The 27,845-nt window shown below is 33.3% G+C and overlaps 1 protein-coding gene across 1 annotated transcript in view; it reads left to right on the forward strand.

The window, feature by feature from the left end:
* Nucleotides 1-561: 561 nt before the first annotated feature.
* The window catches only part of LOC145261040 (serine/threonine-protein kinase dyf-5-like), a 170,223-nt gene continuing 142,939 nt past the window's right edge, over nt 562-27,845 (forward strand). The window contains exon 1 of the mRNA XM_080119187.1: nt 562-654. The gene's annotated coding sequence lies outside the window, so the exon portion shown is untranslated. The remainder of the gene's footprint in view (nt 655-27,845) is intronic.

The following is a 27,845-nucleotide window of genomic DNA, read 5'->3' on the forward strand; positions in this document are numbered from 1 at the left end:
ACTCATTAATCCTTATCCCTGAATGGCCTCTGGACCTTCATAAGTGGTGATTTCTTTGTAAAAAAAAAGAGGGGTTGACAATTAAGTAGATGCCATTGATTATTTTACTTTTCTAATTTCGCTACAATTTTCATTTTCTGTCGTCTGTCAGTGGAGGAGAAATTCCTCATGACTGAGACAATTTTTTATTTTTGTCCCATCTAGAGTGGCCTAATTGGGAAGCTGGATTTTCTCCACATTAAACGCCGACCTTGTGTCTAACTCTGTCTTTGTGGGGAGGTAAGTAAATAGGAACAATAACAAAGAAGTACCGAATATTTTGTAGTGTCTTTTTTTTTTTTAAATAAATTTCTTTCAAAATAAAAGTTAGCATCTATTTTCGTTTTTTTTTTGTTTTTTTTTAAATTTAGTAAGAATATTTAAAAATAAATTCCGACGATAACACGATCCTTATTCTGGCTAAGTACTTTTATCCAAACTTTTTTTTTTTCTCCCCGAAAGCCAAATGAAGCATCCCTATTCTATAATTGAACAGATTTTTTTGTTTTGTTTCCGCCACTTCCGGCTTCCTTAGTTACGCTCGGTTGCTATGCCCAGGTCACGTGGTTCGAGTAGATCGAAAAAAAAAAAAAAAAAAAAAGCAACATGGCGGCCGTAAGTAATTTTTAGTTTTTTAATCTGTTCGTTTCAACTATGTTTAATTTATAATAACGTCGTGGGATAAAAAAAAAAGAAATGAAACTTAAATCCCAATAAATTTTCACGACCTTTTTCTAAATTCTTATTTTATTACGTTAAACAGTTTTAAATTATATACCTAGTTTCTCGCTTAAAAATAGGTTTGTTATTGAAGAAGTCGTGGCAAAGTTGTTGTGTTTGTCTCCTTGTTTTGTTTTTCATGGCGAACCCCCCCCCCCCCCCCCCCAAAAAAAAAAGACTGGCCAATGTGCACTAGTCGTCCAACCTGGAAAGGGTGTTTATTCCGAAAGCCGTTCTTAACATAAGGAAGTTGAAAATAAGAAAATGCCTGGGTTTGTGTTACTATACACATAGATTCGAAAAAGTTGTCAAAAAACAAATATATAACAAATAAATGGTATCAAAGGCAAGATAAGTTACTTTTCTGCCAAACTGGATAATTTTTTAGCGTTTTTATTTAATGCAACATGTTCATTCAGCTCGAAAAACATACAGTTTTTACCGACTTATTGGAAAATTAAAAACGCCACCCGACTCTTCTCTGCTGAACACAGTAAGTTTGGGAAAATGTGTTAAAAATAAAATATATACAAAATACTGTTAGAAACTCGGGGTTTGTATTACTGTACACATAGATTCGAAAAAGTTGTCAAAAAACAAATATATAACAAATAAATGTTATCAAAAGTAAGATAAGTTACTTTTCTACCAAACTGGATATATTTTTCGTGTTTTTATTCTATGTAACATGTTTATACAGCTCGAAAAACATAGTGTTTACCGATGTATTGGAAAATTCAAAATGGCGCCCGACTTTCTTTTTAACACAGTAAGTTTGGAAAAGGGTGTTATAAATAATAATCTAGACAAAATACTATTAAAAACCCACCGAATATATGTCAACCTATGTCACGGTAATATATATTGAGCGAGTTTCTAACAGTATTTTGTCTAGTTTTATATTTATAGCACCTTTTCCCAAACTTACCGTGTTAAAGAGAGAGTCGGGTGCCATTTTTAATTTTCCAATACGTCGGTAAACACAGTATGCTATTCGAGCTAAATAAACATGTTACATTAAATAAAAACACTAAAAACATATCCAGTTAGGTAGAAAAGTAACTTATCTTGCCTTTGATAACATTTGTTTGTTATATATTTGTTTTTTGACAACTTTTTCGAATCTATGTGTACAGTAATACAACCCCGTTTTTTTGTTTTTTTTAAATTTTTAACTCATTTTCTGAACTTACCGTGTTCAGTAGAGAGTTCGGCGCCATTTTTAATTTTCCTATAGATCGGTACTGTATGTTTTTCGAGCTAAATAAACATGTTACATTAAATAAAAACAAAACACTAAAAAAATTAGGTAGTTTGGTGGAAAAGTAACTTATCTGGCGTTTGATAACATTCATTTGTTATTTGTTTTTTGACAACTTTTCGAATCCATGTGTATAGTAATACAAACCCAAATGCCTTTCCGAATAAACACCCCCTTAACCTCCCCATGTTAAGAACGGCTTTTAGAATAAACACTTTTTTCGGGCTGGACAACCAGTGAGTGCACTGCACTGCACATTGACCTCAAAACTTTTAACATTTGAAAGTCAATTTGGTGCTTGTACAAAAAAAAAAAAAAAAAAAAAAAAAAACAAATCAATCAATAGGCGACATATCGAACAAGAGTGATTTGTTTAAATTAAATTGTTAGGTGAAAGTACAAAATGCTGTTATAAACCCACCCAATAAATGTCACGATAACATATTGGGTAGATTTTTTTCAGTATTTTGAATATAAAAACAACTGCCGTTCCCCATGTAGTGGTACCAAATTGGTTAAAGGATTCAAAACGTATCGCAAAAACAAATATATATATATATATATATATATATATATATATATATATATATATATAAAGCCTAATTATCCCTATTTACAATGCCTCCCCACGGGACAGAGTTAGACACCAGGGTCGTTTTTTAACGTGGAGGAAATGAACAAAAATAAAAATTCTCAGTCGTGAAGGATTTCTCCTCCACTGACAGAGAACAAGAAATTGAAGTGCAGCTGCAGCAATCATCTGAAGAACAGATGGTATTTATTTGCTCCCCCACCGAGCAAATTAGGCACAAGGCCAATTTTTAATGTGAGGAGTGAAGGGAGTGGAAAGGGAAAAAGGGGACCAGCTCCCGAGAGGTGGGAAATGGGAGCTGGTTAAAGGTCAGGCATGTGGGGTTGCCCCCACATCTGGTCTTTGCTAATCATAGCTAGTCATAGCTAGTCATAGCTTGCAGTATCTGCCGGAACAGATGGTATTTATTTGCTCCCCCACTGAGCAAATTAGGCACAAGGCCGTTTTTAATGTGAGGTAAAAACCAGCTCCCCTAAAAGTAGGCAAAAAGGGGGCACTCTGGTTACCAAAAATAATAATTGTCCCAGTATAGAGGGTTTCCCCTCCATTGACTGGTACAAATTATCTTAAGTGCAGCATCTGCCGGAACAGATGGTATTTATTTGCTCCCCCACCGAGCAAATTAGGCACAAGGCCAATTTTTAATGTGAGGAGTGAAGGGAGGGGGAAGGGAAAAGGGGACCAGCTCCCGAGAGGTGGGAAATGGGAGCTGGTTAAAGGTCAGGCATGTGGGGTTGCCCCCACATCTGGTCTTGTGCTAGTCATAGCTAGTCATAGCTTGCAGTATCTGCCGGAACAGATGGTATTTATTTGCTCCCCCACTGAGCAAATTAGGCACAAGGCCGTTTTTAATGTGAGGTAAAAACCAGCTCCCCTAAAAGGGGTCACTCTGGTTACCAAAAATAATAATTGTCCCAGTATAGAGGGTTTCCCCTCCATTGACTGGTACAAACCATCTTAAGTGCAGCATCTGCCGGAACAGATACTACACTTTGATCTTGCTTCGAAAGGCCTAATTATCAAAACATTAAGGTGCTAATGCAGAGACTGATCCGATCCGCGCTATTTTTTTAATCGTATTTCCACATTTAATTAAAGTTTTATGATATATATATTTTTTTATTCAATTGTAAGGTTAAAGTACAGAATAGGTACAAAACACCCTCCCCTCCCCATGTTAAGAATAGCTTTTTAAATAACGTTATTATTTCAGCACGGACCACTCTCTGCATGGACATTAAATATTTAAGTGTCAATTCGTGGCTTTTTAACTCTCGGCACTTTTCTAACCGAATAAACGTTTTAAAGTGAGTAAAACCACTAAAAACGTTTTCCAGATAGGTAGAAAAGTAACTTATCTTGCCTTTGAAAACATTTATTTGTTATGTATTTGTTTTTTGATAACTTTTTTCGGATCTATGTGGATTGTAAAACATACCCGCAAAACAGCCTTCCTTATCCGTGTTAAGAAAGGTTTTCTAAATAATATGATTATTTCAGCGCAGTGCATTAAGTGCATAAGCATTCATGGTAAAATCCATTGAAAGCGGTCGGTGGTTCTATGGGTAAAATCCATTGAAAGCGGTCGGTGGTTCTATGAGAAAATAAAGCTGTGTACGCATTATAAATGTTTCTTTTCTGTGTCTTACGTTATATATTAGTACATTAGGGGTCATTTCGAGTTAAAAGTTTATTTACTGCACCCATCTGGTCTAGAGAAAATCATGATTTAAATGTGTGTGTCTCGTCTAAATAACTAACGTAGGTAGAAAAGTAATTTATCTTTCCTTTGATAACATTTATTTGTTATATATTTGTTTTTGGACAACTTTTTCGAATCTATGTGTATACAATTGATTTTTGGATTAATAAAAAAAAACTACTTGACCAAATTATATGATTTTGGGAATATTTCATTTTCGTTCCGTGACTGGTAACGCACACCATACTGACTTTTCGGTATTTTCTTTACTTATAATTGCGCATTAAGTGCCAATCTATATAAGCACCAAGATTCGAATAATTTCCAGTTCTGTCATCGGAAATTTATGTCATAAATATTTTTTTTAATTAAAAAAAAAAGAAAAAAAAAAGTAATATAATTAGATAACGGACAATTAGCAAAAAGCGAAAGTAATCTAAAACAAGCAATTTGAGTTATGTCCCCTGTTTCTGCACTCTTAATCCATTGTCGCCGTTCTTTGTCGAAGCACTGTGATTTTGCAGCTTTTAATCAGGTGCTTCTTGCTTCTTAGAATTGCACTCATGGCGGCAATTAAAAGTAAAAGAAAAAAATACAGAAAAAAAATCTTTATGATATATGTAATTGTTACAGAACGAAAGATCTCATATTCCAAAAATCACAATTTGATTAAGTATTTTCTTTTTTAACTAAGAAAATCAAATTTTACCATTTTTAGCGATTTTACTACCAGACTGTATTGAATATAAGGCTAATTTTTTAACCTCGACACTTCGATTTGAGTTGTCTCCGTCTTATTTATTTCATTGGATTTCATCATGCCCGACGAAAACCCTACGTAAAATTTGATTATATATATATATATATATATATATATATATATATATATATATATATATATATATATATATATGGGTTTGTATTACTGTACACATAGATTCGAAAAAGTTGTCAAAAACAAATATATAACAAATAAATATTATCAAAGGCAAGATAAGTTACTTTTCTTCCAAACTGGATATATTTTTCGTGTTTTTATTCAATGTAACATGTTTATTCAGCTCAAAAACTATACAGTGTTTACCGATGTATTGGAAAATTCAAGATGGCGTCTGACTTCCTTTTTAACACGGTAAGTTTGGGAAAAGGTGTTATAAATAAAAAAACTGGATAAAATACTGTTAAAAACTCGCTCAATATATGTTACCATGACATATATTCGACGGGTTTTTAATAGTATTTTGTCTAGTTTTTTATTTATAACACCTTTTCCCAAACTTACCGTGTTAAAGAGGGAGTGAGGCGCCATCTTGAATTTTCCAATACATCGGTAAACATTGTATGTTTTTCGAGCTGAATAAACATGTTATATTGAATAAAAACACGAAAAATATATCCAATTACGTAGAAGAGTAACTTATCTTGCCTTTGATAACATTGTTTTTTGACAACTTTTTCGAATCTGTGTACAGTAATACAAACCCCAAACATTGTTTATACCAATGTTTGAAGTCAAGTATTATGGGTCATTTGTGTTGTTAAACCAAAGAAAAAAAACTTATGTTACCGTGCTATTTTTTAAAAATAGTATTTTCAAGTTAAATTAAAGTTTCACGATATCTTTTTTCGTACATATGCACTTTTGTTACCATGGCGAAATAATAACGTTATTTAGAAAGCCATTCTTAACATGGTGAGAGGGTGTTTTGTAACCATTCTTTACTTTCATCTAACAATTTAATAAAAAAGACATCGTAAAACTGGAATTTAATTTGAAAATACTATTTATAAAAACATAGCACGGTAACAAAAGTACATTATTAAATTCTTAGGTGAAAATACAGAATAGTTACAAAACACCCTCCCCTCTCCATGTTAAGAATGGCTTTCTAAATAATAACGTTATTATTTCAACACGGTCCGTATAAGTGCTGCATAAGTACTGAAAAGTATTTTTCAGCGATAGCACGATCTCTTTATTGTTAAAAATTATTAATCCCTGCTCGTGCGTCTGTGTTTCTCGCCTTTTCGTGACTTGCACAGTATTTATTTGCATACTAGTGCACTTAGCGCCCACAAGTAGATTAATTATTGGCAATTCGGAAGCTTGGCACATTGTTCTAAGGGGAATAACTCTATTTTATTTTTTTCGTTATTTTTATTTATTTTTTTTTTTTTACACTTAGTAAAATAGTTACCAGTGGTAATGCACTTATTGATCCGCGCTATTTTTAAAATAGTATTTTCAAGTTTAACTGAAGTTTTATATCTGTTTTTATTAAATTGTAAAGTTAAAGTATAGAATAGGGACAAAACACCATCTCCTCCCCATGTTAAGAATGGCTTTCTAAATAATAACGTCATTATGTCAGTACGATCAATAAGTGCACTAGTACCGAGTTACCGCCCTTAAAACAATGATTTAAGCTTCCGAATTGCCTAATTATTTTCAATATTGGAGAGTAGGTCAATATGCGCTAGAGGACCAACTAAATGCTTAATTTTTAAAAGTTGATTTTAGGCGTCTGTTTTGAACGAATATCACATTAAAAATTGTTATTTGATTAATTTATTTTTATTTTTTCGTTAGCGATGTATATTCTTGAAGGTAAATACACATATTTATGTGAAAAAAAATAAGTTTCCGGATAATCTATAAATTAATATGATAGCGTATGTGTTATTTGGTGTGTTATGTTCACATCTTTTTTCTTCCGAGTGACTGTCGTTCAATTGTTATGACATTTCCATTTCTTGTAATAATTTTATCAAAAATTTTTCATAAGTTTTGGTTTCGGTTTCGATTACAGCTGAAAGAAATAACTTATATATAATTTGTTTCTTTCAGCTATATATATATATATATATATATATATATATATATATATATATATATATATAGTAGAAATGGTAATTTTGTAAAAACTGAAGAAAGTGCTCAATACTGTTGTAGAGCAAATATGCGTTTTATTTTTTATTACCGAATCTTTCTGTTAAGTTACATTATTGTTTCAGCTACCCGGCCATTTTTTTGGCCGTCTGTAGCTTCCTCAGACCTTTACAGATATAATCTATTAGCTGGGGGAGGGGTGGGCAGCTTTACCCGGTCATATAATACGCTTAAGTATGATTTTTTAATTTGTTCAAATTTTGTGTATAATTATAGTCGCGATTTCAAAAGTAAAAAAAAAGTATAATCTTTTTATTCAATTATTTGGATTATTATTACTTCTAGCTGATTTCACAATGTTTCGGCCAATTCCTCTGGCCTTCGTCAGGTTAACCGCGACAGGATAGGAACGGCGAATCCTCCAACTACATCCACAGCAATTGCTGCCTTCACTAGCCGTTGTTATCCCACCACGGTTTGGTCAACTAATCCTCTGACCGACTTTGGGTGGGGCCCGTGGTGCAGTGGATAGAGATGCAGATGAGCATTGAGCTAGAGGTAGCGGTTTTGATCTCACCAAAAGCCGGTCAGTTGACCAAACCATGGTAAGATGACAACAGCTATTGGAAACAGCAATTACTGTGGATGCTGAGGAATAATTGGCCGAAACGTCATGAAAAAAAAACAACTAGAAGATGAGGATGATAATAGTCCAAATAATTTTAAAAATATTATACAATTTACTCATCTCCAAAATAATTCCAAACTAATTCAATAAAAAAAAAAGTATTCGGGTGCCATCAGCTAGAATTGAAACCGAAAGCAAAACTGCAGCATTCAAAGCTGGTGACGTTACCACTGTACCAACGTGACACACATATGAATTGATTTAAAATTAAAAATAAACTAAGATGAAAGTAAAAAATGTTTAACGATTTTTTTCAATTTTCATCCATTTTTGCCCCTTAAAACTATTTTAACCAGCTGATATGGAGACAGACAGACAGACAGACATATAGCCTTTTATATATTAGATGTACATATTTTTTTTCCTCATAAATTTTGGTTTCGGTTTCGATTCAAGCTGATGCACCCAAGTCATATGGATATATTTTTTTTATTTTTGAAATCACAACTTTATAATATATAAAAATCGATAGAAAATTGACTCTATAATTAATATATACAAAATATGCATGAATTAAAATATATTTAAGCGCATTTTATGACCGGGCTACGCCAGGCATAACTGCTAGCTTAGATAAATACTTTCGCAATTTTAACTAAAGAGCTTACAATAGTATCAGGGCGTCTCCATTTATGCTGAAATTCCACAGAATGCCAACATCAATATATTACATATGAAAGAGTCCGCTGTGGGATTTCCACAGGTCCCGCTAGTGTTATTTATCTATATATATTTAAAAGCGAAAATGTATGTATGTATGTGTGTTCGCTTTTTCTGTATGTCTACAAAAGGCTTTTTTTCAGAGAAGCGGTCGCTCGCTTCACAACTTTTAAAAACTTTTTATATCACATATAAATCGTAATATCTCACAGTTAACAACGAAGCTCGCCTGTCTATTTAATTTGCTCGATTTCGGGAAGATAAATATTCAACATTTGTCGCTCGCCGCATGTGGGTTAGTCTTTTTCCTATAACATCTTGGGGGGGGGGGCGTTCAGCAGTAAATGAAATCCTGCAGTCAAACTTGACCTCATTAACTCATTAAAACGGGCACCTGCCAAATCCAAGTAATTAAATAAATTCAAACGTGTTTCCGTTAGCATCTCGCGGTGGGGCAATGGTTAACGTCGCATGTTTTTTTTTTTTTCACACTTTAATTTACAACTTTGCCTCAAGGGTTCGGGTTCAATCCTCATACTTACTTTTTTTTTTAACCCCCCCCCCCCCCCCCCGAGTTTCCACACACACCTCCAAACACCCGGGCAACGCCGGGTACCCCTCGCTAGTTATATTTAAAAACAATATTGAAATTAAACAAGCAATAAATCGTAGGCCTTTTTTCAGCGGAGATGCCAAATCGGCTATCACCGTCTACTTCCTTTAAGTTTCACGGATCATTGGTTTGAATGGGTTAATATGTCATCGCTCAAAAATATATCCTATTTAAAAATAAATAGTTGCTTCTACAGAATTTGAATTGAACTTGGAGCACATAGGAAACGATACCCCCCCTCTATAATTTTTTTTATTATCTTTTCATTTTTTTCAGCGAATTATTATCGAATGGTCACTAATCTACCAGATAACAAAAAAAAAAGTACAAAAAATTTCAATATTTAACATTTTTAAAGGGGTACTCCATTTCTAATACTACGTTCTAGTAAATCGATCCCCCATATTGGAATCATCGGCTTTTTTCGGCCAAATTTTGCGAATTTAGCCTTTTGTCAAGGTTGAACTACTAATTTTAAAATTTGCAAAATTTAACCGGAAGAAGTCGATGCTTACAAAATGGCGGTCAATTTACTAGAATGTAGTATTAGAAATGTAGCACCCGTTTAAAAATGTTATAGATTGAAATTTTTTTGTACTTTCTTTTGGATAATCCGGTAGGTTAATGACTATTCGATAATAATCCGTTGAAAAAAAAATGAATAAATGATGAAAATAAAAAATTATGGCGGAAGGTACTGCTTCCATACATGCGGTTCAAACTTTTTTCTTTAATACTAATCTGACTTTTTTCTTTAACCCTAACCTAAGTTTTAAGTTCAGCAAAAGTCGGAGTACTTATGCATCTGTTACTGTGCTGAAATAATTTTATTATTTAGAAAGCCATTCTTAACTAGGGGAGAGTGTTTTGTAACTATCCTGTACTTTCATCTAACAATTTAATAGAGAAATATACCGTAAAAATTGAATTTAACTTGAAATTACTATTTAAAAAAATATAACACGTATACATAGATGCATAAGCATCAATCTCAGTTTGGTTTGATTCAAATTCTGTAGAAGCACCAAAAAAATCACTTAATTATGAAATTAAATTCACCAGAATGCATTTCAGTTTCTTCATAAACAAGTCAGCCATTCTAATCATTTGTTTAATTGTCAGGATATAATTTTGTGACCACTCCTTGTGTGTCTGTGTTTCTTGCCTCTACGTGACTTACACATTTATTTATTTTTTAAAATAATTTATTTACTAGCAGGGTTACCTGACGTTGTCCGGGATCATTAAAAAATATATATATAAATAAAAGTTAATGTGGAAAAAGCTAAAAGAATCATGAAAGCTCGAGAATTTGCAATTAAAATTATTCGCCTTGAAATTTGTGTCGTCCAAGTGTCCGTAGTTGCAAAACAATTCTGAGTTTTGTATGCTTCCATCGCAAAATAGATTCGAATGTGTTTAGGTGGTCCTCAGTGATAATTGCTGTCTTCGTTGCTGATTTCGGGGTTCTCACTCATCAAATCGGCTCGGACAGCCACCCCCAACCTGTTATCTGCTCTTCTTGCTATTTGCGAGTCAGCCAATGAAAAGAAAAAGCGTTTTTAATAAAAAAAAAAATAAATAAAATATATTTCAACTTAGTTTTAACACTCCCTTGCCTGGCTTGTTGCAATAACTCACAAATATCGTTGTCAAAATTCTGCCAGACGTCCTTGTTGTTGGCAGGCAGCTATTTGATACTTTTTTTGATTCCATGCCTAAATAAGGAGAAACTCCAGCTTGGAATGTCTGGGCACTGTTTCTTGGTTCTGCTCCTCCGTCGTCTTACAAGATCTTGCATCTGCACGTTATTATTATTACTGCTCACAAGGAGCTTTCACACAGGTCATCAAAGATCTCTCCTTGAAAACAGCCTGTGGTGTTCCCTAGAAGCTAAGTGACAACAAGTCTCCCCAGATTTCCAATACTCTCCATCTCTTTCAACTTGTTATTTGATCCTACAGGTGTAGAGAACAGGATGTTTATGTCCACCATGTCGTTTAATGAATGGAATGGTAAAGTGATTAGAAAAAAAAAGATTGTATAATGATGACGAAAACATACTGATATATATATATTAGTGAAAGAATGTAGATTCATTTACATAAATATACATGAGGAATATTAAGGATATAGATAGAAAGAATAAGAGTTCGTTGAGAGATAAGTAACGTTACTTGCGATTAATGAGAGGCTGACGGGTTAGTCAGGTAAGCTAGTTGGTCACCGATGCCACCAGAGGGTTCTTGATTACATGTTGATTGCTTGAGGGTCCAGCGCGGAAGAGGAAGAGAAGTAAGCTACAGGAAGTGATGTGGCTATGTTGCTCTCCGGTTATCAGATCAGAAGGTTGTGTGTTCATATCACATTGGGGTCACCACTTTGTAGAGTGATTGAGAAGCAAAAGGTTGAATAATGATGACGAAAACATATCAACATATATTAGTGAACGAATGTAGATTTATTTACATAAATATACATGTGAAATAAAAAGGATATAGATAGTAAGAATAAGAGTTCATTGAGAATAAGGAGTAAGGTTACTTGCGGTTGAAGCTGATGGGTTAGTCAGCAGAGTTGGTTGGCATGACCAAGCCAACCAGAAGCGCAGTCTGTCACATCTTTACTTGTCGAGAGTTCAGCGGAAAAGAGGGAGAGATATAAGAAACAGGAAGTGATGTGGCTGTGTCGCTCTTCAGTTATGAAAGTTAAAGGGCGACAATCGAGTTAGCCTGGGAGTTTCAATTCCCACACAAGTCACCACTTTGTAAAGATTGGTGCTACTGTTCTCTTTGCAGAATTCATAATTCCCGCTCTTCTTCCTATTTGCGAATCAGCCAATGAAAAGGAAGCGTGTTTTCCAGATCTGTTAGGTGGCCACTCATAGTTTCTAATCCTCCAGCTGTGGCTGGTTAAAGGTTTGTAGTTAGCTATTTTCTTTTAGTAGAAAGGCGAAAAGTTCAATTAAGATCCTGGTGGATTGGTTTATCATCCTTGAGTAAAGTTCTCGAATAAAGGATAATATCGAAGTCCTTCTAGATTGAGGAAAGAAGGGAGTATGAATCTTAATGAATCACAATTTAATCATAGCAAAAAGTTGAACGCAGAATAAGGTTCGGATATGTTTGTATCATTTGGATTAATTGGACAATTGTCATCTTGAGTGTTATCTGCACAACGTTTCGGTTGATGTAACCTCCAACCTTCGTAAGTTTTATCTTGTCAAACTCGGGAATTTTTCTCTTGAGCTCTGGTTTCTGCATGAAATAAATAGCAAAATAAAAATATAGAATTACTAGTTAGCATAAAAATTGAACGTTGAAAAGTTCGAAAATAATTGCTGTTCGAAAAATTACAATTTTCTAAGTTCTCCATTTTTTTTTTTTTATTATTTTTTTTTTTTGTATGGACTATTATTCTTTTTTTTTTCTTTTACTCATCTTCCCACAAAACAAGGCATTTATTAATAACATATTACTGCATTATTACATGAAACATGTACTTTCACGATCTAGTGACTCATTGAGACTCCATCCTTTTGGGCGGATGTAACAAGACACTGCAATTACCTCCCTTATTTATTCGGTTTAATAATTTACAATTTATTTCGCAAATTATTTTATTTAATTTTTTAAAATTTATTTTAAAAAATTGTTTTATTCATCCTCACTCCTAACACGGCATATCGCCACTTGGACGTAAGGGGCGACTAATTGGGAGCATGTCTAAGAAAGATTAACAAGATGTTATTTTATGTTGCATTTGAACTTCTGCATATCAGTACAGTTTGAGTAGTAGGAAAGGAATTCCAAAGTCTAGCTGTTCTAAAAAAGAAGCTATTAGAGTAGAAGACTTTTTGATATTTATGGACCTCAACAGTGAAGGGGTGTGATTTTGTTGCTAAGCGGGTTTGTCAGGGATATATACATCAAGGAGGCACACGTGAAACGAGTTCATCAGAGCACATTCCATCAAAATATTTGTAAAACAAACAGAGATGCAACATTGCGGTGATGGGACAGGGGTTGGAGCTTAGTTGACAAAGTGGGATATATTACAATTTATTTCGAAAATTATTTCATTTAAGTTTTTTATTTTTACTCACCTTCACTCCAAACAAGACATATCGCCACTTGGACGTAAGGGGCGACTAATTGGGAGCATGTCTAAGAAAGATTAACAAGATGTTATTTTATGTTGCATTTGAACTTCTGCATATCAGTACAGTTTGGGTAGTAGGAAAGGAATTCCAAAGTCTAGCTGTTCTAAAAAAGAAGCTATTAGAGTAGAAAGCTTTCTGCCATTTATGGACCTCAACAGTGAAGGGGTGTGATTTTGTTGCTAAGCGGGTTTGTCAGGGATACATACATCAAGAGGGACCAAGTGAAACAAGTTCATCAGAGCATATTCCATCAAAATATTTGTAAAACAAACAGAGATGCAACATTGCGGCGATGGGACAGAGGTTGGAGCTTAGTTAACAAAGTGGGATATATTAGATTGAAAACTCTTTTTTTAACCCTATCCAAGAGGGAGAGGCTAGTGGTAGATGCACCAGCTCAGGTATGGCAACAATACTCCATGCATGGGCGAATGGTGGCCTTATAGAGGTACAAAATACTCTCACAATTTTTCAGCCAATGGAACTGTTTACAGGCGCATTCACACTGGATGTTATTGGTGAAAAAATGTTTGTTTTATGGTTTCCATTTTTTTTTTTTTTTTTTTTTTTTTTTTTTTTTGTGTCATTCGGATTAATCAGCTCGAAAACAGAGCTATTAAACCTGACATAGTATGAATGTTTGTATCGTTTAGATCAATCGGACGATTGTTATTAGCTTGAGTATTATTATTATGCACAACGGCTCGATCGATGTAACCTTCGACCCTCTTCAGGTGTTAAAATCACCATGTTTTGGTAGGTAAAAAAAAGGGGGTGTAGCTTTTTTTTAAATTTTTTTTTTTATTCAATTTTCACGCCAAACAAAGCACAGTACCACTTTGAAGTAGGGGACTACTTTTTTTTTTTTTTTTTTTTTTTTTTTTTATATTCAATTTTCACCCCAAACAAGGCACAGTACCACTTTGAAGTAGGGGACTACTTTTTTTATTTATTTATTTTTTTTTTTTTTATTCATCCTCGCTCCTAACACGGCATATCACTCCTTGGACCTTGGACCGCCTTACTGGAACTAGGTTCTCATCAAGATAAGACCCATGGGTCTTGTCAGGACGAAATTGGAACTGGAACTAAGAAAGAATGCGATTTAGGTTCATGCTCTTATTAGAATTACGTTTGAAATAATGTTCACACGTTATTTCATCTATGGTCCCCTCCCCTTGTCAAAAAAAACAAAAAAACAAAAAAAACGATTTCCTCCACTCTCTATCTGTGTCTTAATCTAAATGCAGATTCCATGAACAAAGCTTCTTTCCCAGAACTGCCCACCTGTAGAACACTGTTCTGCTGGCCTGCTTCCCAGTTGAATACAACATAATAGCCTTCAAATTCAATGTAAACAAATTTTTGTTGAGCCATCCCCATAATCAAATTCTACTCATTTTACACCATTAATGATTACTATAATGCAACCCTACATTCATTAACCCTTATCCTCGAGTGGCCTTCAGGCCTTGCTTAGTGGTGACTCTCAAGTTAAAAAAAAAAAAAAAAAAAAAAAAACTGAAGAAAATTTTTTTACATGTAACTCCCATGATGCCACAGTGAGGTTCTATTTGCAAGTTTCAACATTGTGTGTGTACGCGCGCGTGCGTGGGTGTTTGATTTCATAGTGCAAGAAAAATTACTGCTCTGGGAGTTTCAGAGCCTACCTTCTTTGCAGCAGCCTTGGCAATACCCTCAATGTATCTGTTCCAATTCATGTTCCCTGTGAACATTAAGCCGGGGAGTTTGAATGAAGTACTTTCAGTTAATGTATCATTAGTCATAGCTCTTAGTGGTTGAGAAGGTTTCTTGTAATTATTAAAGAAAAGAAGCTAGTCTTGGCAGCATTGAATGTTACTATTCATTTTTGTCCTCATTCTTCCACTAAAGACTGGAGATTTTCCGCTAGGTTTTCCGCCATTGTCTTGGATATGTGTTCGTATCTGTTCTGAAATGCCTGTGAGCATGATGGCAAAATTAAAACCTATTCTGTTTAATTCGCCGTGGAATTTCCATGACGTACATTGCAGTATTTTTTATTCGACAGATTTTTTTCTGAAAGTGAATGATAAAAAAAAAAAAAAATTAAAAAAAAAAAACAAAAAAAAACGGGAAGAATGGAATCACACGCTATGTAAATATAATCAATATTTGTAACCATTAACTAATCCATGTAAATCTCGGCTGAATTTGCCGCATGAGTAAATGTTGAAGAGCACCAGATGGAAAACATGTCTGGCAATTCAATAATATGAAGTCATTTATACATATTTATAGAATGAAAATTTATATATATATATATATTAGCAGATGTACCCGGCGTTGCCCGGTACTAAATGTAACATTAAATTGCTTTAAAAAAAAATTTAACTGAGACATGTTAACACGAGTATTATGATGTTTCTAAACAATTCACTTCATGTAAGAAAAAAAAAAATACTCGAGCTGTGATCGAAACAAAAACCTAGTCAGTGAGTCAAGTATGATAGCCATTAGGCCAACTTGACACGTATTTAAAAAGTATTTTCAAACTTATTTATTCTTAACATATTTATAGAATGAAAATGTTTATTTTTATATATATATATATATATATATATAAATAAATATATTAAATCCCCGAAACAGTGTTTCATGGTAAACAACTGATGATCCCTTGAAAATTGGTATTATAGTAAATTCGAGAGCGAGTTGATGCAGTGATTGCAGGTGATTAAATGACTTACTGACTAGATGATTTTCTAACGAATGATAAAAAATATTTTTTTTGGTATAGATTTAAAGGTTAAAAACTTCAAAGACTATATATATATATATATAAACAGAAAATTTCTATAAATAGAGAGATGAATATTGGCTGAAGCAGGCTTGATATTGGTATCTAAAACGGTCCAAAATTATTAGGTTTGAAACCGACGGTACCAATGATTTATCTCATCTAAAACTTTCTGTAAACAAAATCTGAATAATACGCTCTTATTTTCGGATTTTTTTTTGATAATTGAGCTTTCTGCTGGATTTCTTTTTCTAGAAAAACTAATATATATATTAGCAGATGTACCCGGCGTTGCCTGGTACTAAATGTAACGTGAAATTTCTTTTATATAAAAAAAAATATAAAATAAAAAAAAATTTAAGAAACTGAGATATGTTGATGCGAGTATTATGGTTTTTCTAAACAGTTCACTTCATGTAGGAAAAAAATACTCTAGCTGTAATCAAAACAAAGGCTTAAAGTCAGTGACTACAGAATGATAACCATTAGGCCAGCTTGACACGATTTAAAGTGTTTTCAAACTTGCTTATTCTTAACATAAGGAACTTGTCATGTGAATGATTCATGCATGTGAAGTTGTGAAACAGTTGACAAACAGATAAAAATCCAATGATCCCCCCCCCCCCACCAACATGTACCAATTTTTAACTTTTGACCCCTTAGCATCCCTTTGTTCTGGATGAAAACCAATTAAAAAATTTTCTACATATCTGAATACCCTATATACCAAATTTCAAGTCTATAGATAAAAAACTTGTTAAGTATATAGGTTGAGAATTGTCCTCGCGCACACTCCCACAATCTTGCTTTTATAGATTTATAGATAATATTTTAAAAATAAATTTGAACAATCATTTTTATACAAACAATTACTGCCAACCGCTAGATTCGAGCCAAGTTACAAAGGCACCTCCAGGCTACCAGAAATTAATGCAGGAATTGAAGGATATTAACTACCTAACTACCGAGTCAGTGGGCATAAGCAGTAAACGGTCAACAACATGAAGTGTATGGTCACTACAATATATATATATATAAATTTTTTTTTTTTTACAAAGAGGGTCACTACTTATCAAGGCCTGTAGGCCACTCGAGGATAAGGGTTATTGAGTCAATGGGATAATTTCTTAGTAATTTTTAGTAGAAATTTGATAAATTGGATTATTTAATAGGACGGTTCATCAAGAATTTGTTTACATTGAACTTGAAGACAACCAAATGTTAGCCAGCTGGAAAACAGACTAACGGAAGAGAGTTCCACAGGCGTGCAGTTCTGAGAAAGAAGCTTTGTTCATGGAATCTACGTTTAAGTTTAGGCACAGATAAAGAGTGGGACAAATTAGTGATAGTGGTTTCAGCTAGACGGGTGTTTTTCGTGAAAAATTGGCGAGGGGGGGGGACTATAAACAAAGCACAGCGCCACTTTGCTGTAGGGGGCTACTATGAGGGACAAAAATTTGTAGTAGGGGGCTACTATCAAGGGAAAGAAATATGGCGGGCAGAAAGCTCTAACCCTAACTGGCTAACAGCGTGACCTCATTCACTTAACTTTCACTTTTAATCGCTAAATTTGAACGGTTTTCACTTCCTCTCCCGTCTTAGCGTAGCAGTAAAATCTCTGGGTTTTTTTTGTTTTTTTTTACATTCTTTTCCTCCTTTGCTGTTCGGTTTCAAGCCTGCCTTCCTTATTACCATTTTTTTTTTTTTTTTTTTTTTTTTCACACACACAAACACCGGGCCAACACCCCCCCCCCACTAGGCTATAATATAAATATCACCCGTCTGTTTAAATGTATGTATGTATATTCGTATGTCTGTCTTAAACTTTTGACAGAGAACGGATTTTCACGAGATCGGTATCGTTCTGAAGCTCGACTCTTCGGACGACAAATATCGAAAAATTGGCTACAAGCATTAATTCCTTAACCCTCAGGGAGGAGTCACTTTCTTTGCCCATATTTTCGAAAGTCATTCTCTCTTTTTGATTGACTAGCCTTAATTTAAAACCTTCTGGTTTGGCGATGGACACAACGGTAAAAACGTCACTTTTTTTTCACGTCCTTTTCCTCTTTTGCGGTACGAGTTAGTCTGCCTGCCTACTACCACTTTTTTTTTTTTTTTGCTCAACACACCGCCAAGCACCCGGAAACGCTGGGCACCTAGGCTTGTCTAATATATAAATGTGTGTGTGTGTTTGTGTGTTTTGCAAAAACTTCCGACAGATGCGTCGGAATGTGACAAAATCAGTATCGTTTTGAAGCTCGATGTCTCAGATGACAAATATCCAAAAATTGGCCAAAAACATTAATTCTTTGACTGTCAACTGAGCTGTTTTTTCCAAGGAGGAGTCACTTTTTTCCTCAACATTTTTGCAAGTCATTCAAACCTCGTGTCAATGACATTATTTCGACCGCCTGTGTTTTTTTTTTTTTTTTTTTTTCTTTATGGGATTAAACAAAAGGTGGTCTGTCGGGTTAGTTGTTTACCAGAAAATAAAAGCTGACATTCTGAACTATTGCCTTTTCATTTAAAATCAAAATGTCTGTAGTGACTAGCAAAAACACGCCTTCAAGTGTTTTTGTAGTTAAATTTTATATTAAAAACTAGCATGTGTGAAACAAGAATGTTTTTGGTATCTCTTAGCTTTACAGCTTTAATTATGTTCATAGATTCTTTTGCTTAACCAATTAAGCAATAATTAGCCAAAAACACAGTAGGTGATTAGTAAAATTACTTGATAATGTAGGGGTCCCTTTTTTGGCAGGCTATTTTGAGAAATTTAGATATCAGGCATATGCGAAAATACAAGATGCCTTTCGGGTTAAAATGGCTAAAATTGACACTTTTGCGCTTATTAAAAATATTAGGGGAGGGGAGGGGATTAAAATTTAAAAAAATCTTTTGGTAGGTAAGTATGAGGATCGAACCCGAACCCTTGAGGCAAAGTTGTAAATTAAAGTGTGAAAAAAAAAACGTGCGACGTTAACCATTGCCCCACCGCGAGATGCTAATGGAAACACGTTTGAATTTATTTAATTACTTGGATTTGGCAGGTGCACGTTTTAATGACTTAATGAGGTCAAGTTTGACTGCGGGATAGTATTTCATTTACTGCGGGAACGCTTCCCAAGATGTTATAGGAAAAAGACTAACCCACATGTGGCGAGCGACGAATGTTGAATATTTATCTTCCCGAAGTCGAGCAAATTAAATAGACAGGCGAGCTTCGTTATTAACTGTGAGATATTACGATTTATTTGTGATATAAAAAGTTTTAAAAAGTTGTGAACCGACCGACCGCTTCTCTGAAAAAAGCCTTTTGTAGACATGCAGAAAAGGCGAACACGCATACAAACATACATACATTTTCGCTTTTATATTTATAGATATAGAATACTAGCTGTTCCTATCCGGTCTTACTTGGTTGTACTTGGAGTTTTTTTTTTTTTTTTTTTTTTTTTTTTTTTTTTTTTCAAACTAAACCTTTTTAATTTTTTTTTCAAATTTTAATTTTTTTATTCCAGTCAAAGGGAAGTAACTCCTTTTTCAAGATGGCGTCCACATGAAAATAATTCCAACTCAGATAAAGTATTTTCTGGAAGGAGTTAAATTGAATTTGATTTTATTCTTTTAAAACCTGCTACCACGAGCTCTCAAAAATGTCAGCCCCCCCCATAGTGTTGGCGCTGCTCCTCCTTAGATCACCGCTATTGTTATCTTACAACAAACAACATTGAAATAATAGCTGCGACTCGTGGTGGCCTGCTGCTATCGAAGAGTAACACACTACGATTTACGTGAATCATGACGTTCTTCCTAAATGGCATTGATCATTTTATTGATTTTTATAAAATCTGGGCTAAAGATCAATTCCTGATCGATTTCAGAGATAATATTCAATAGAGAAATGGACATTTTTTTTTATATTGTTTTACTTTTGTTGTTGTTGTTTTTGTTTTATAAGAATGCATCCTTGCGTGTATATGAAAGATTTTGTTCATTAGTTCGAGTAATCTGTCATGCTTAAGTTTGAAATAGCATTTTTGTTGATCTGTCATGCTTAAGTTTTAAATAGTCTTTTCATTGGTCTGTCATGCTTAATTTTTTTCACATGACAAACCAACAAAAATGCTATTTCAAACTTAAGTATGATAGTCCAATGAAAATGCTATTCCAAACTTAAGCATGAAAGACCAATGAAAATGCTATTTCAGACTTAAGCAACCAGAAAAAATAGAAATACAATAAATAAAAATAAAAACCTACTGTAAATTTACTAAATATATATATATATATATATATATATATATATATATTTTATATCAAGAAAAGTTGCATTTTTTTGTTGTTTATTTATTTTTATTATTTTCTTTGTGCTCATGCACTTATTGAACCATGCTATTTTTAAATAGTATTTTCAAGTTAAAGTTTTACGATATCATTTTTATTAAATTGTTAGGTGAAAGTACAGAATAGTTACAAAACATCCTCCTCTCATGTTAAGAATGGCTTTTTAAATAATATTTTTTACACCACGGTTCAATAAGTACATAAGTACCATTTTCTTTTGCAATTCTTTTAGCAACAAGTTTTTTTTTTTTTTTTTTTTTTAAATAGATGAATCTTTTTTTAACTGTAAGTTGTTAGGTGAAAGTACAGTTTCTTCTCAAGAAAACTTACATTTTTGTTTTTTATTTTTTTAAAAAGAAAATTGGCAGTAAACGTTTTTTATTTGTTGTTTTGTAAATAGTTTTTTTTTATATATAAGATGAATTATTTTTATGAAAACTGTAAATTGTTAGGTGAAAGTACAAAAAATAAAATTTACAAATTATTTTCTGTCAACAAATGTTAAAAAAATAAACAGAAAAAGCTCCCCCCCCCCCATCACCACCGAAAAAATAATTAAAAAATTAAATTTTTTTATACCAAAACAAACAAAACAAGATGTCGATTTAGGGTTTCAACATTTGAACAACACTCGGCTTAATCTGGGAATTAGCGATTGAGCCCTAACCATAATTGACGGAAAATCTTGGGGATCCTTATCCCTGACTGGTTCTTGATGATAACTGGTGACTCCCGTGTAAAAAAAAAAAAAAAAAAAAAAAAAAAATTATCCCTAGAAATTTCCCCTTTTGGGGGAAAATGGCTTAATGTGAATTGCTGATTTGTTTTGTTGCGTTCTGAAACGTGGTCGAACAATTTTATTAATGTGGAGATTTCTAGAATTGCAAAAACCCATTTTTCATTTCACTGTCGCCAGCCATATAATAAAGAAATTGGGACACGTGTACTGAATGTTTTTTTTTTTTTTTTTTTTGCTTCTCATACGAACAATCGTATCGGCTTTTAATGGGAATGACAACTGCAAGCAACAACAGGTTGTTGATTCTGTGATCGGACAGTTTGGTGGTTTTGTGTTGACCGCAGCACCTTGCAAGTGGACAAATGGTCTACTTAACTGGTTCTCTGGAGTCCGGGCTGGGGCAAATTTCAGAGTCGAGCATTTTAGCACTTTCCCAATTTCAAAGACACAAATGGGGAAAGCGATTCTGACGTCATCATCTTTGGTTTAACATTCGTCTTACATGCTGACATGTTGTGGACAGCTTTCAGAAATTGGTACTTATTTGCTTCCCCACGAGATCAAAATGTGACACAGGGTCGTTTTTAATGTGGGAGGAAAACCAGCTCCCCCAAAAGGGGCACTCTGGAAGTAAGCAAAAATAAAAATTACTTTAGGAAAGAAGGGTTTCCCCATACATTGAGTAAGGACAAATTAACTTTTGTGTAGCATCAAAACAGATACTACACTGTGATCCTGTATATTTAGTATTATTACTCGTTAAGTTATTATACATTTCAGTAATTGTTGCATTAAAGAAAACAAAATAAAATAACAAACAAAAAACTTTGGCATGAACCCCTAAGAAATTGGAAGTGGGGGTCGAAGTCTGTCTAAGTGTCTACGAAACTGAGATTACTCTTAGTCAGCAACTTTCACCATAATACCACATTCACATGTGGAGTTAATTCTACTTAAATAATACCCAAATGTTTTTTAAAAAAAAAGATAAATATTTACATGTGTGTGTGTAATTATATGTATGTGTGTGTGTGTGTTGTATGAGTTCATAGCCCGAAGGCTCTGACCAGGTCTTTATTCATCCCTCTTTCTCTGAAGTTCATCTTCGTTACTTACTTCCATGTTTTTCTTGAACTACCCCTGCAAACTTTATCTCTGACCAGGTCTTTATTTATCCCTCTTTCTATCAAATTCATCCTAATTACTGTTAATTGATTCCTCTGCTTCGAAAGATTTACATATACTAACCCAAACAATCTCATCTTTTCCACCACCACCACCACCATCATCATCATCATCATCATCATCACCACATCCATTTTACATGTGTGTTGGATGGTTTTAAGAAATTAACTTTCAAATTAACCTATCTTAGCCCAGGCCTTTATTCATCCCTCTTTCTCTGAAATCCATCCCTATCACTTCCTCCTATGTATTCCTTGGCCTTCCCATGTCAACTGACCATGTTACCTCAACTGCTCTACATCTACTAACCCAACCATTCATCCATTATCATTGTTATCATCATATTCTGCTTAACGCCCATTTCCTGCACTGGCATGTGTTGGACGGCTTTTAGAAATTGACTACCAAACTAACCTATCTCTGTCCAGGTCTTTATTTATTCTTCCTTCTCTCAAGTTCATTTGTACCACTTCTTGCCCTCCCCCTGCTAACTGACCTTGCCATCTTAACTGTTCTACATCTACAAACTCAAAAACTCACATCCATTTTTCTTCATTTTGTATTGCTAGGAAGAAGGCTTCACCTAAGAAAAGGAGATAATTTTATACGAAAAAGCATTTACCTTAATGCTAGTTGGGAGTCTTTTTTTTTTTTTTCCTTTCACAAATGTGATGCCAACACATGGGAGTGTATATATTTATAAAAAATAGTCATACATACACATGTTTCGTTGCTTGCGCCTTAATAGTATAGTTAGACCTAGAAACCAATAATGACTTTTCTTCTGAGAAGATGAGCCTACATCGAAAATCCATGAATTAAGAAAATTAATATAAATATTGTATTTTTTGTCCAAACAATAATTTTTTTTTTTTGAAAATTATATTTTTTTTCTGAATGGAATTTAAATATAAAAACTGTAAATTTTAATTTGCTCTATCTAGTATATTGAGCAATTTTATTTGGCTGGGATTGTCTTATATAAGAATATGACACCCCCCCCCCAAAAAAAAAGTATTTTGTAAGACTTGATACCACAAGATTCATTAATTTGTGATCTAATTCATCTCCTTAATCTGATATATATGCATACACACACACATATATATTGTTTAAAGTATAATTATCCACTGACACGTTTTTCGTCATCTACGACTCTTTAGAGTGATACCAGATTGATGAAATAAAAAATTATTCCCGACTCGCATTTATATAAAAATGCACTTTCGTATAAATAATTGAATTCATTCAAAAATATTGCAAACCAAAAATAACATCTACATAAAATGTGATATATTCAGTAGTTGCGTGAGATAGCCCAAGGGTAGAGGTTTAGGCTTCTAACCCTGGGGTCCCGATTTTTAATCTCGCTAGATTCAACTACTCAGATAAGTCATAGACGACGAAACACATGTCAGTAGATAATTATATTTTAAACAATATATATGCCACTCCCTATTTGGGGGTACCAAATTGTTAAAGGAGAAAATTATTCCCAACTCGCATTTAGGTAAAAATGCACTTTCGTAAAAATAATTGAATGTCTTCAAAAGTATCGTAATTTGCATATTCTTTTAAACATTCATTTTAATTAATTCCCTATTAGTTTTTTCGGTTTTCTTATGGGATGATCATCTTTAGTTAACTATTACGTGTAATTATATCCATGCAGATATTCTACATGATTTATACTTGCGTAATATTTGCGTAAAAAGGTTATAGTAAACACAAACCCTTTCTATATATATATTTCTGTATGCGGATATATATTTGTTTAAAATATTTTGCCTGACAAACTCCTCAGTGAGTTTTTGGTCCACAGACATGAAACTTAATGTATATGGTATTCGAACCCATGCAAAACTTTATATTTGGGTTTTAGCCCAGGAAAATCTGTACAAAAGTGTAAAAATGAAAAAAAAAAATTTAATTTGCCAGGTGAAAACCAAATGACGGCATTACGAATATGCATGCGTAACTTAGTAGCTATCGGTTCATGTTTTAACTTTTAGCCTTGTAGAAAACGTGTCTTCATAGCTCGGTCATTTAAGCAGAGGAAAAAATCGTAAGCTAAACGTTTTGGTTTTGATTCACGGTGGTGGTGCAAGAGTTATTTTTTTTTGTTTTAACATTTTAAATCATTACGATATATTGGGTCCAATATAATCTATAATATAAATCTCACTTGTCTGTTTAAATGTATGTATGTATGTATGTATGTATGTATGTATGTATGTCTCGCAAAAACTTTCGGCAGAGGCGACAGATTTTCACAAGATTGGTATCATTTTGAAACTCGACCCTTCGGACGACAAATCTTGAAAAATTGGCCAAAAATATTAATTCCTTCACCCTCAACTGGGCACTTTTCTACAGGGAGTGGGCACTTTTTTTTTTTTTTTTTCGCCAATATTTTTGAAAGCCATCGCCTCTTTTCGATTGTCTAGCTTTAATTTAAACCTAGGTCACTTCCGGTTTGGCAATGGGCACAACAGCTAACGCGTCACTTTTTTTTTTTTTTTTTTTTTTTTTCCTCCTTTACGTTATGGGTTAAAGCCTGCCTGCCTCGTCCACTTTTTTTTTTTCCTTTTTTTTTTTGCACTCGCAATTTTCCTTTTTTTGCTCAAGCAACACTCTTACACACTTTATTTTCCGCCTTCGCGTTACAGGTTCGAGCTTGCCTGCTTACTACGTTTTTTCTTTTTTTCTTTTTTTTTTTTTTTTTGCTCAACATACACCTCCAAACACCCGGCCAACTGGGCTAATCTATAAATATAAAAGCGAAAATGTGTGTGTGTATGTTTGTATGTGTGTCCGCTAAAAACTTTCGACAGACACGACGAAAATTCACAAACTTGGTATCATATTGAAGCTTCGTCCTTCGCTCAAAAAATATCGAAAAATTGGCCAAAAATGTTAATTTTTTCACCCCGAAATCGACAATTTTCGACAGGGGGGGGGTCAACAAAAACGGTCCTCTCGTGATAACGACCGGTTCTACGCATGCGTCAGATGACGTCATGACCTGATTTACTTTAAATAGTTGAAAAACTTACTAAATTTCATGTACGTCGCGTTAGCTCAGTTGGTTAGCACGTTGGTTCGTTATCTAAACGTTTTAGGTTCGAATCGTGGTGTGAGATGTCTTTTTCTTTTTTCGATTTTTTAAATTTAAATATTGAACCAGTGTTATTTAAGCCATTTTTCATGTAACGTTCGTTTTTCTATTTTTTTTGTTTTTTTTACTTCGCTTATCCATCTTCAACCACACACCACAAAACACCCGGGTACCCACCGATTTTTTAAAAATTTTGATATCGAAACAGGCTTATTTAAGCTATTTTTCACATGTTCATTTTTCTGTTTTCTTTTGTTTTTTCGATTTTTACATTTAACATCGTTCGTTTGCCTTACGTTAGTTTTTTTTGTGGTTTTTTTTTCCAATGTTTTGATTACACCCCTCCCTCCTCCCCCTGCTTATGTTTTAACGTTGTTTTCTTTTTTTTACTTCGCTTATAACAAACAAACCTACGTCGTCGTCGTAACGCTCGATGACTTCCGTGCACGTACCTATCAGTTTGGTTCTTACTTAAATAAATTCAAACCTCTTTCAGTAACTCATTCTGGCTGGCCGATTTTATTTTCAAACTTCGCCTCAGAGCTTCGGGTTCGATCCCCCCCCCCCCCGGTTTCTTTTTTATTTAACAGCACACACACCTACAAACACTTTATAATAATAAGAAATCTGCATTAATCAAAATATCATATTTAAGCATATTTTATGTCGGGTAATGCCAAGCGCCTTGCTAGTATATATATATATATATATATATATATATATATATATATATATATTAACAGGAAAAATCTGACGTTGGAAAAAATTATTGAAATAGATTTTTTTCCAGTGTAATATGCAAATGAGGTTACGTCTTGAGCGTAGATTTCGTTTGAATAAATAGTATTAATATCTAGAGAAAGCATGCTGGAATGGTACCTTTTGTAAATATTAATTTGGGAACAAACAGTACAGATTGCAACTTATATATATATATATATATATATATATATATATATTAGTGATGGGACGATTCAAATATTTTTTCCCGATTCTGTTCTAAATTCTCAATTCCAATACAATTACTGATTCCGATTCTTTATAAATATCTAATTATTTAACTATAAAATTGTTATTTCCCCGATTTTCATAAAAACACATGTTAAATATGCAGATATTTTCGTAAACGTCAAAATACACTTGTGGAGGATGATCTATCGATTTTAGCTTTACTGATAATTTAAAATCAATAAATATTTATTATTTTATCATTATTACCAGCAATGGAACATTTTATTTTAAATAAAATCAAATAAAAATAGACAATTAAAAGAATCGTTTTGGCATCGGAAAATAAGCACCAATTTTTCCGATACCCCCAAATGTTCCGATGTGTACGCTTCTAATTCCGATTAATTATCCCAACACACACAGATATATATATATATATAATATATATATATATAAAATTCGTATTCCTGCCTGTATGTTTGTTTGTTCACAATTTGATTAATACATACAAAAGGTTCATTACTTTAATGCTTCATTCATTCCTATATATATTGTATGATTCTTGTAAAATAGACAATTAAGAGATGACCTCATTTGCATATGACATTAAGGGAAATATGTTTATTAAATAACGGTGTGTTAGTTATTGTTTATAGTGAGAGGATTGTTTTAAGTGTTCTATTTAAGTTTATTATTTAAATTTGATTTATATTGATAACATATTTAATTTAATTTATTTTTACTGATATTCGATTTTTTGTTTTTATAAACTGATTTCAGTTATTTGAGTTTTGAGTTATTTCCCTGGGATGCCAACTTTCTTCTTTTTGTTTTTGTTTTCTTTTTTGGCGGATAATCAAACTAAAAATAATTCACACAAACGTTCAAGCATTATTTTTTGAATCAGTTGAAATAAAATAATTTTCGTGATTTCGCAATCCAGTGGATTTTTATTTTAAAATAATAAAAAAAAAAACAATCCAATTCAACTTCGATTCTTTATTTAAAACAAAAACAAAAAAAAAACTTTCATTTACGTTTTTTTTTTTTTTTTTTTTTTTCACATTTTTTTGACATCGTAACTGCTATTTTTTTTTTTTTCTTCTTTTAATTTCACAAACTCATCATTTTTATCGCATAAAAAACACAAATTCTATTTTGGTATTTTTGAAACCGAATGATTTACAGTTTTTGTTTCGTTGCAAATCTTTCTAGACTGAGGAAGCATAAAAGAAATTCGCTTAAACTGGAATATAGCCATAAAAGGTGCTCAATATCCGGAGAATAGCTTCTCTTCATATCCCTTCTGCTGAAATATCTGGTGGAGAGTTTGTCACGTACTTCTGCCTTTTTCGGGGGTGGGGGTGGGGGGATTACATTTTTGTGTTTTCATTCG

This window comes from Euprymna scolopes, chromosome 37 (assembly GCF_053919585.1).
Source record: "Euprymna scolopes isolate OS-2025 chromosome 37, ASM5391958v1, whole genome shotgun sequence".
NCBI classification, from domain to species: Eukaryota; Metazoa; Mollusca; class Cephalopoda; order Sepiida; family Sepiolidae; genus Euprymna; species Euprymna scolopes.